The sequence below is a fragment of the Eumetopias jubatus genome, unplaced genomic scaffold (genome assembly GCF_037043125.1).
Source record: "Eumetopias jubatus isolate StellerSeaLion01/CBP00866 unplaced genomic scaffold, mEumJub1_p1.0 scaffold_5, whole genome shotgun sequence".
Taxonomy (NCBI): domain Eukaryota; kingdom Metazoa; phylum Chordata; class Mammalia; order Carnivora; family Otariidae; genus Eumetopias; species Eumetopias jubatus.
The window spans coordinates 146678296-146688608 of NW_028274811.1; the positions used below are offsets into that span (position 1 = coordinate 146678296).

At 42.0% G+C, this 10313-nt stretch overlaps 1 non-coding gene across 1 annotated transcript; it reads right to left on the reverse strand.

The window, feature by feature from the left end:
- Window positions 1–8961: 8961 nt before the first annotated feature.
- Window positions 8962–9031, reverse strand: LOC114223690 (small nucleolar RNA SNORD123). The gene has a single exon (XR_003612219.1). It is a non-coding gene; the product is annotated as a small nucleolar RNA SNORD123 (small nucleolar RNA).
- Between the last annotated feature and the right edge of the window lie 1282 nt (window positions 9032–10313).

The window sequence follows — 10313 nt, forward strand, 5'->3', positions numbered from 1 at the left end:
TGTGAGAGAGAGAGAGAGAGAGAGAGAGAGATAGAGACAGACAGACTGACAGAAGAGAGATCCCCAATAAGATTGGCAGTCTCTAAAGTAATAAACTTTACAGAAGATATTACAGATCCGCAAAACATTTTCTAGAAATCCATTGATAAAAGTTGGTATTTTAGTGAATCTTTAAGCAAGATAAGCAAATATTAAGAATGTTCTGTGATAACATAAGATTCTGAACAGGAAAACAAAACTGTTAATACAGCTTAGCATGGAATGAGTTGCAGCGTAGGATACTCAGAGCAAGAACCATAGAAATGTACAGAAAACCGCAACTGGGCACTTAAGTCTTTGTTCTCTTAGATCTTTTCTTTCTCTGGACTGTCAGGACCATTCATGCTTTGAAGACAGGTGAGCTTTTGTGCTGACAATAACCTGAGGTTAATGGTTGTTAAGTACCTGGATATCAGACTCATCTTGGGAGCTTTTACAAAATGACAGGTCTGCACACATCCCCTGGAGACTGGTCACTGGGTGTAGGGTCAGCCTGGGCTTGTGTATGTTGAAAAAACTCCTCAGATATTCCTGATTAGTCACATTGGTTAAGGGTCATGATGACCAGCTCCATCCAGAGGAGGTCCTGGAAGATTAGCATCAAATTCCATTGTTCAGTAATTCAAGTTTACTGTGTTGAAACTTGTATGAGAAGATTGGTCCAGGTAAAATGGTATGGAGTTTGGAATCCAACACTTCTGGGTTTCTCTGCTTATTAGTTTGTGAGTTGCTTCATAGAGGCGCATTCTCCCTGGACCACGTTTTCAGACTATAAAATGAATAAAGCCGTGCCCTTTTATTCATGGCTGCTGTGTCCACACCTTCCTGTGTCACACTGCCTCATTCACTCAAGATTCCTCTTCGGGACTTCACCAGCTACATTCATCACACATCTAAGAGGCTGGCTTTCTTCCATGACCCATCTGTCTTGCCTGCCGGCAACGACCATTAACTTCTGCAGCTCAGGTCCCATTATCGTGGGCACATCTTGGACCACTGCACCTCCTTAACCTACCGCACCCCATGACAACTTCTGGTTCACCTTCTCCAGGTTCCCAGTGCAATGGTTCCTTGACTGCACCTTGTCCTCCATTGATACCATCTTTACTTTTGTCCCCATGTCCTCTTAGATAGCTTAGATTGTATGACCACCCTTAAAGTCACTTCCTTGCTAATATCCTCAGCTTTCCCGCTTCTCTCTTTTTCTGTTGCCTGGGGAACCATCTCTTGGCGGGACCCAGTCATCGGCCTTCTCTGCACCAGTGCCTGAGCTGCTGAACTTGGCTGGAGAAAAGTCCCAATGTCATGTGGTGGGATTCATTTTAGGATGAGAACCACAAGCCTCAGCTGGTCATTCAATGCAGCATGGAGATTCCGGTAAGTTCGTTGTCTTGATTTCCAAGATGTTGATTTCATAGCTTCTCTTCTCTTCTCTAACGTTAATGCCCTCTCCCTACTCCTCATCTGAACCCAACCTTATGTATGTTACTCGGAAAACAAAAGGTCTCAGCGCGGCCTGGCCTTCCTCTGCACCAACACAGCTTCTCCTCCCACCGGGTCCTCTCTCTTATGACAATGTGAAGACAACCCCTGCTCTCTCCAAACCCAAATTCTACTGTCTTCTTCGGGACAAAACTGCTCTAATGAGCTTCTTTCACCCACCGTATGTACTGCCTTACTTCCCATCAAACTTCCTTGCTGAATTATGAAATCTCGTGAGTATATAGAAAAGGATAATAATCTAATGAACACCCACCACACCAGCTCTACCCAGTCTTAATAGTTCTCAATATTTGCTTCATATTTTCTTACCTTTTTCACGGAAAACAGAAGCACAGATAAAGTTGGCGGCCCTTATCTTTCCATCATCTCCCTCCCACCCACCCGGAAAGAAACAAACAACCTGAATTTAGTGTTTATCAGTTCTGTGCCATTTAACTGCTGTGTCTGTGTGCATACATTGCATAGATGTGATGGCTGTTGTCGTTGTTGCTGTTCTAGTGCTTTATATAAACTGGCAGTATGTGACCATAGTAGGCCCCGTGCAACCTAGCCAACTGGGCTCTATGGAATGTAGATTTTCAACTTTACAAGAGTGCCCAAAATGCCTTCCCAAGGGATGGTACCAATTTACACCTCTACAGTTTCTTTTGCCAATATGTGGTAACAGTTGGTATTGCCAGACTTTTCACTATTGCCAATCTGATCGATATGACATGGTGCCACTTTGCTTTAATTATGCTTCTAGCAATATCAGGGAGCTTGCATTCTATTCTTCTGTTTATTGGCCACTGAGGTTCCTGCTTCATTTGTGCAGTACTCTCTTCTTTCCTCCTTCTCCGGTGGATTGGTAGGAGTTTGAACGCATTCTGTCTACCATCTTTTGTCATTTGTATGCCCTGAAATTTCTCCCAGCTATGGCTTGCTTTGAAGTTGTATTTCATCATATGGAAATTCTACACTTTAATGTTGTTTGCTATATTGATTTTCTTTTCTTTTCTTTTCTTTTCTTTATGGCTGGTCTTTGTATCTTATTTTGAGAACTGCTTCCCTACCCAGAGATCATATATATAGCTTCTTACATGTTTTCTTAAATGTTTTAATGTTTTGTTTCTCACTTTGGCTTTAATCTACTTTGGAGTTATTTCTATAAATGGCTTGAGGGAGGTATCTAATTCAGTGTTTTTACATCAGGGTCCTCGATTGTCTTAGATTCATTTACTGAGTTGCACCTCTCCCCAGTGGGCCCCTTTATCACACATCAAAGATGGCATATATGTGGGTCTGTTTATGGGCCCTCTGTTCACTTTGTCCCTGTGCCAATATCTCAATGTCTTAATCTCTATTGCTTTATGAACAATAAGGATTCCAACCTATCTTGTTCATTTTCTGCAGAAATCTTTAATCACTCTTAGACATTTCCTCTTGCTTTGCTTATCACTTTTAGTATCTACTTAAGTTCCATTTAGCCAGTTGAGATTTGATTGGATCTCCATTGTATTTAAGGATGAATTTGGGGAGTGTGGATATTTCTGAATGAATATTTCATATTCAAGAAATTACATACTGAATCACTTCACACATAAATGTGAGATAGCATCAATTTATTTTGACATTCTTTAGGATCTTTAAATTTAGTTTATAAATTTTCTACAGAGGTCCAACATACCTTTTGCCAAAATTACTTAGGTAACCTATCAATTTTTTTGGTTAATGTTATTTTTTCTAAATTATATTTTCTCATGTTTGCTGTGGGTTTATGGGAACAGAACTGATTTATATACTGAGATTCTATGTAGCAAACTTGCAGAACTTTCTCTGTATTCTAATTATTTATCTGTTGATGTTCTTTTTTTAAGGATTTTATTTAGAGAGAGAGAGAGCATGTGTGTTCGTGGGGGGGGGGAAGGGCAGAGAGAGAGGGAGAGGCAGAGAATCTCAAGCAGACTCCCTACTGAGCACAGGACCCTGAGATCCAGACCTGAGCCGAAACCAAGAGTTGGACCCTTAACCGACTGCACCACCTGGGCACCCCTATCTGGAGATGTTCTTAAGTGACTTTACTGGAGACAGTTACATTGCTTACAACTCAGCTTGTTTCTTCTTTTTCAATCATTGTTTCAGTGTCAAATGGAAGGGTGGATGTGTGCTTGCTTGTCTTGATCTCTTTCAACTGAACGTCTCCAACTCCTTATGATTAAATGTCAAGTTTTTTGTGGATTTTGTTTTTGGAAGGTAGGCTATCAAATTAGATAAGTTCCCTTCTATTACTAGTCTAATAGCCAAGAAGTTCTTTTTTTAATTCAAACACGTTGAATTTTATCCAAGTATATTAAGTAGCCATTGAAATGATCATATGGTTTTTCTTCTTAATTCTGTTGGTAAGGTGATTTGTATATTTTCTAATGATAAAACATCCTTGACGTTTGAGGACTTTGCCCTGTAATTTTTCTATCCATTGGAATGAATTATAAAAGAGGGATTAATTGTGCCTTGAATAGTTGGTAAAGTCTTTCTGGAAAAATCGTCACTTGGTAAGTATTTACTGATTCAGTTTTTTTTTTTTTAATTTTATGTATTTTTAAAGATTTTATTTGTTTATTTGACAGAGAGAGAGACAGTGAGAGAGGGAACACAAGCAGGGGAAGTGGGAGAGGGAGAAGCAGGCTCTCCATTGAGCAGGGAGCCTGATGCGGGGCTCGATCCCAGGACCCTAGGATCATGACCTGAGCCCAAGGCAGACGCTTAACGACTGAGTCACCCACACGCCCTGATTCAGTTTCTTTAATGGTTATAGATATGTTTGGATTTTCATTCTTTAGTTTCCTAAGTTTTTCTAGTGAATTATGTATTTTGTCAGTCATTTGTCTACTTTCTCAATCCTTTATTATTTTTTTTTAAACAGCTTTGGTATTGTTGATTCTATTGTAACTTTATAATTTATTTCATTAATATGTGATATTTACTACGTTATTACCCTTGCCTGGCTCCTGACTTTTGAGTTGGGCATTTAGCTTGTTAATTTCAGTCCTTCTTTCCTAAATACTCACGGCTAAATTTCTCTGTAAATACTACTTTAGCTACATCACTTAAGTTTTATATGTTGCATTTTCACACAACATATGAATTTTCCTGATTTCCATTACAACTTCTTTGTCACATGTGCTATTAGATATGTGGCTTATGATGGACAAATGTGAAGTTTTTGAAATTATTTTTTAAATTATTAGTTTGTAACCTAATCCCATGATACTGATTATTCAAAATTCACTGAGGCTTGCTTTGTGGCCCCAGACTTTCTTAATTTTTGTAAATCTTGCCTGATCATTTAATATTTCCATTAGAATAACCTTGCTAATTGCTTTTCTTAGGATATCTAAATTCTTACTATTTTTCCCCCTAGGGATTTATCAATTAGTGATAGGAATGTGCTTCATCAAAGATTGTGGATTTGTTAATTTTCCTAATCATTCTGTAGATTTTTACCTTTTATATTTTGAAACTATTTTGTTAGTTGCATACACGTTTGTGTTTCTTGAACTGACTTTTTTTCTGTGGTGAATATTTTTACTGAAAAAGATTTTCATCTTAGAATCTGTTTTTCTGATGTTAGTGTTTGTAAACTAGCTTTACGTTGACTGATATTTGCCTGATGTATTTTTTTCCCGTTGTTCTACTCTGCTTTCTGCTACAATGCAATTTTATATGGTTACTAATACCTTCTAGTTCTTCTCTATGATTTTTTCTTTCCATTTCTGTCTTCTTTCTCTTTCCAGCCTTCTACTGGATTGATCAAATTGTCTTTATTTCATCTTTTTTCCTCTCTACTGTTTAATAATATTGTACCCATTGTTATTCTTTTGCGATTACGATTACTATCCCTGGCATTTTAACAAGTGTGTTTGAGTTAAATTCTAGAGTTGATATTTCCACTCCTCCTTGGATCTCACTCTCTTCCCCTGAAGGAACCCCTTCCCATTTTCTCATTAGTCACTAATCATCCTTTAAATGCCAGCTCAAATGCCACCTTTTCAACGACGCCTGTCCTAAAAGGGCAGGAGTCTTCTGTTTCTCTCCATTCTAGTCTTAATGTGCAGCTGAGTGCTAGGCACGTGCTGTGCAGCAAACTTGGTAGGAGGGAAAGCAGAGAATAAGCGAGCATAAGAGGGAGGACAGCAGGGGTGGTGGGGTTGAGATGAAGGTGCAGGGATGCTGGATCTGGAAGAGCCTTCTATCTTTTGTCCGTCAGGAATTGCATTCTCCTGATAAATCCCGAACATAAACAATGATGGGTAAACAAAAGGGAGAGTTCTTTCTTTCTCACCTTGTGGAGTCTGGGGATAGGCAATCCCAGGCTGAGATGGGGGCTTCATAGGGTCACTGGGGATTTAGGCTCTATTTTTTAGCTCTACTATCTTTGTCCCATGGCTTGAATTATCAAGGTTACCTTACAGTTCAAGACGGTGGCTGGAACTTCGGCCACCACAATCAAGTTCCAGGCAGGAATCGGAAGTGAGAGGAAAGGGCAAGAAAGATCATGCTGTTAGAACTTGGGCTTTCCTATGAAGCCTTTCTTTCTTCCTTTTTTTTTTTTTTAAAGATTTTATTTATTTGACAGAGATAAGAGTGAGAGCACAAAGCAGGTGGGGCAGCAGGCAGACAGAGAGGGAGAAGCAGGCTCCCCGCTGAGGAAGGAGCCCAGTGCGGGCCTCGATCCTAGAACCCTGGGATCATGACCTGAGCCGAAGGCAGCCGCTTAACTGACTGAGCCACCCAGGCGCCCCCTATGAAGCCTTTCTTGGAACCGCACCGACTTACATCGTATTTGTCGCAGCTAGGTTCCATGGTCTCACCTAGCTTCAATATTTTCTTTTTTTAAGCTAGGCAGACTGCAATTCAAATAAAATCAGGAGGTCTGTGTTATCAAGGACAATGGGGATTGCTGTTTGGAGATGAGTACTGTGGTGTATGCTATGGACCTGGAGTGGCAGGGAAACCAGTATGAGGTGCTGGGATTTGGGGTGAGAGAGGTTGACATTCTGAATTAAGGTGACAGCAATGGGAATGAAAGGAAGGGTCTGAAATGAGATCTGACAGATGGGAGACAGAACCCTTGACAGCTCCTCTTACTGATTTGCTTCAGGAGACACTTTGCCTACTGGCTTAATTTCACTTAGATTAGATATTCTTTTCATTGAACTCAAGGTCATTATGAGTTAATCTCCCTGGTAAATGATGGAATAAACAAAGGCAGATGAATTTGTATTTTATTTCTAAATCTACATTGGATTAACGTTATTTTTGAAACTATATTTCCAAAGGGACTTATTTTCCCTCAAAGCTCTATTTCCAAAGACAGAGGAATAGAGAGGACATTGATTAAAGTACAGCCATTTTTTGCTTATAGACACTCAAGATATGTACAAGGTCCAATGTCAGAAAATGACACTTAGGAAACCATGCAGATGTTTCTTTCCATGCCACAAATCATCTGCATTTCCTCTAGGTATTCCAAAGTCTTTTCAACGTAGCATTTTCCCTCTCTCCATACTATACTTATAAAAAGATGACTTGAGGTGTTTTGAGCACAGATTTTTTTATATACTTTTCTTTTTTGCAGAAATTGGGTTGCTAGAAATTTAACCACAAAGAAAAGGCAAAAATACTTCCAGATTTCTAGACCACTTAGATCTAGAGTAAAATGCAATGTCTTTTGTTAATAGGTCCTAACTGGAAGTGAGATGAATGACTAAACTTTCCAGGTAAAAAACAGGTGAGCACTTCTTGCTGAATCTATGCTCTGGCTGTTGTATCCTTCAGCTTTGGCTGTAGTCCTAGTGGGTGGGCTTTAAGCAGGCTGCTCCCCTGAATGAGGCTCTGAGGTGTTTTTCTTTTTTGAAGATTTTATTTTTTTATTTTATTTTTTTAAAGATTCTATTTATTTATTTGAGAGAGAGAGCACATGAGAGGAGGGAGGGTCAGAGGGAGAAGCAGACTCCCCGCCGAGCAGGGAGCCCGATGCGGGACTTGATCCCGGAACTCCAGGATCATGACCTGAGCCGAAGGCAGTCGCCTAACCAACTGAGCCACCCAGGCGCCCGAAGATTTTATTTATTTGAGAGACAGAGAGAGAGAAAGAGAAGGAATGGGGGAGGGGAAGGGGCAGAGGGAGAAGCAGGCTCCCGGCTCAGCAGGGAGCCCTAGGCAGGGTAGGGACGCAGGGTGGGGGGCTTGATCCCACGACCCTGAGATTATGACCTGGGCCGAAGGCAGACGCTTCACCAGCTGAGCCACCCAGGCGCCCCTATGAAGTGTTTTTCACTTGTGGAATTAATTCAAGAGAGTTCAGGGGTGAGCAGAGCCCCCTGTCTTGTGTGAGGGCTAGGTGGCTCTGTGTCAGCCGTCTCTCTGACCAGACATGGGAAGCTGCGAGCAGGCCCTGGACGGACTGGCATGGGATGTCAGACTCAGGGAAGGGGAGAGGAGGAGCATCTAGTGCACAGATGGGCAGAGGGCTGGAGAGCAGGTGCACATGTAGTTAACCTAGTCCTTCCATTGAAGGCACCTGCACTTTGCACCACGCCATTTGTGCTCACTATCAGGTGTGCCAGAAGGATTTTCTCTCTTTTCTGTCCTAGTTTCCGGGCCGCTATTTTTGAGCAACACTGGCCTGCTTACCTCTGCCAGGGGAGTGGGCAGCTATGCTAAAGGGGGGCGGTGAGCCTTTCTTGGGTAAAAGGACCCGAAAGAGCTTCTGGTAAAGCTCCAGGGACTTGAGTCCGGGCTGAAGGCTCCCTGAACTCTCCCCACTTGATGATTCTCTATCTGTCAAAACTTAGGTTTGCATCACCTGTAGCCATATTCATGGGTTTTTCAATACTTAAAATACATGAATGGAAAGCAGCCTAGGCAATTTTCATAAAATGGCACATCTTTTTACCCATGTTTGGCCATCTAAAGACAAAAACGGATGGGGTTGTTGATCTAGCAGTTTTATTAATTCTTAAAATGCCGCAGATCTAAAACAAGGAAAACCAGAGCAAAAGAACATTTGTGGTTGATGATTGTGATGTGTCTCCTGGCTCATCTGTACAAAAATCCGGTTTAAGATGTAAACGCCCAGAGGCCACGATTTCTGGACTGAGATTTTTCATGTTGTTAATACAGTCTCGTCCAGTCATTAAAGATCACAAATATCCAGGGTTCCCTCTGAGGGCACTCCTGACCTACAGCGGCTTCTTCACCTCTCCTAGGTGGTGGTGGTGGTCTCTCCAGCCCCCTCCAGGCTCTGCTCCGCTGAGCTGGCAATGTCACGAGCGATGTGGCTGGAATTCAATCGTAAGGGAGGGAGGGAAAGATGAGACAAAACTGGTTACTTATCTTGGAGACATAAGATCCCTCCTATCTCCATGCAGAAATTAAGGTGAATCAGGAAATGGATGGCGTTTTTCAAGTCACATGAATCAGCGCCCCAGGGTTCATCATTTCCACCGAGTGTTTGGCTGGGTTTCTCGTTTTGTTTACATTATGTGCCTGGCTCATCAGAAACTGTTCGGGGAGAGCTACAATTTTATCTTGAAAAAGAAGAGAACTAAACAGTTTTGTTTTGAAATTATCACCTCTAGTTTTGCAATGTGATGAGAAGCAGCCCAGTGTAGGAGGAAGACCTTCAGTGAGGGACGACTTCTCAAATTATTCTTTAAAATAACTTTATTTGTAAAGAGCCTGCTTCTGTGCGGAGCCCTGACGAGGGTCTCACCTCACCTCCTATCTCCTTCATGCTAAGCGAAGACTCATTTCCCAGCAGGTTGGTTCAAGCTCCAGACGAAAAGACCAGCTCAGAAAAATAAAGCTTTCTCCAGATTACAAGGAGAAATCACGCCCTCAGTTTGGGTTCATTTCACTTTAAGGATGCACTCTGAATTATTATTTGGGTCTCTCCCCCCACATCTCATTCTTGTTATAACTGTAATTCCTTATCAGGAACTATATGTATTTTAACAATGCTTCCTTATAGCCTGTAGGTTGCCTGTAAAATTGACCTCCCCCCCCCCCCGCATATACATAAAGTTACATATTAAACATGTTATGATCCTCCTGGGTTATCACATAAAAAGCTATTTTCTTCCCAATGTTTGTCTCAATGTGCCAAGAATTTTTTTTTTTTTTTTTTAAGTGTACATGTCTTGAACCATAATGTTGAGGGGCAATGACAAGAATTAGCTAAACGCATTTGGGTCCTAATGTCTGCCTCCCTTTTTCCTGGTGGCTGGAGGCTCCACAGGTCAGTCCCCTCACTCAAGGGCTGCAAGGTCAAGTGTAAGGCAGTGTCCTCCCTCCCTTCCCCTCCCCCCAGCTCCCCAGGAGCAAAGCGTCAAGGCTAAGACCTTGGCCAGCCTCCTCCTCCCAGGAAGTGCTCCCAGGCCTTGTGCCACGTAGGCCGAAGAATCAATGGGAATGTCAGGAAGGAGCTAGTGTCGCGAGTGCCAGGCACAGAAGGAAGAAGTGTCAAGCTTTTCAAGAAGGCTCTAGGAGCCAGGCAGCTGCCCTGCACCAGGCTGAGTGCCCCCAGCACAACCCAAAGAAGCCCTCGGACACTCACATTTCCCCTGGATGTCTTACAGGAAATCCGAGTGGGGCCTTGAGTACCCACAGCAGCTCCATCACTAGTGAGAGAGAGAAACTGGAGGCTTGGGGCTGGGCTTCCTTCCATGCAAACCTTCAGAACTGCTTTTATTTAGTTCTTCTATATAAGAATATTTCATTTGGAAATA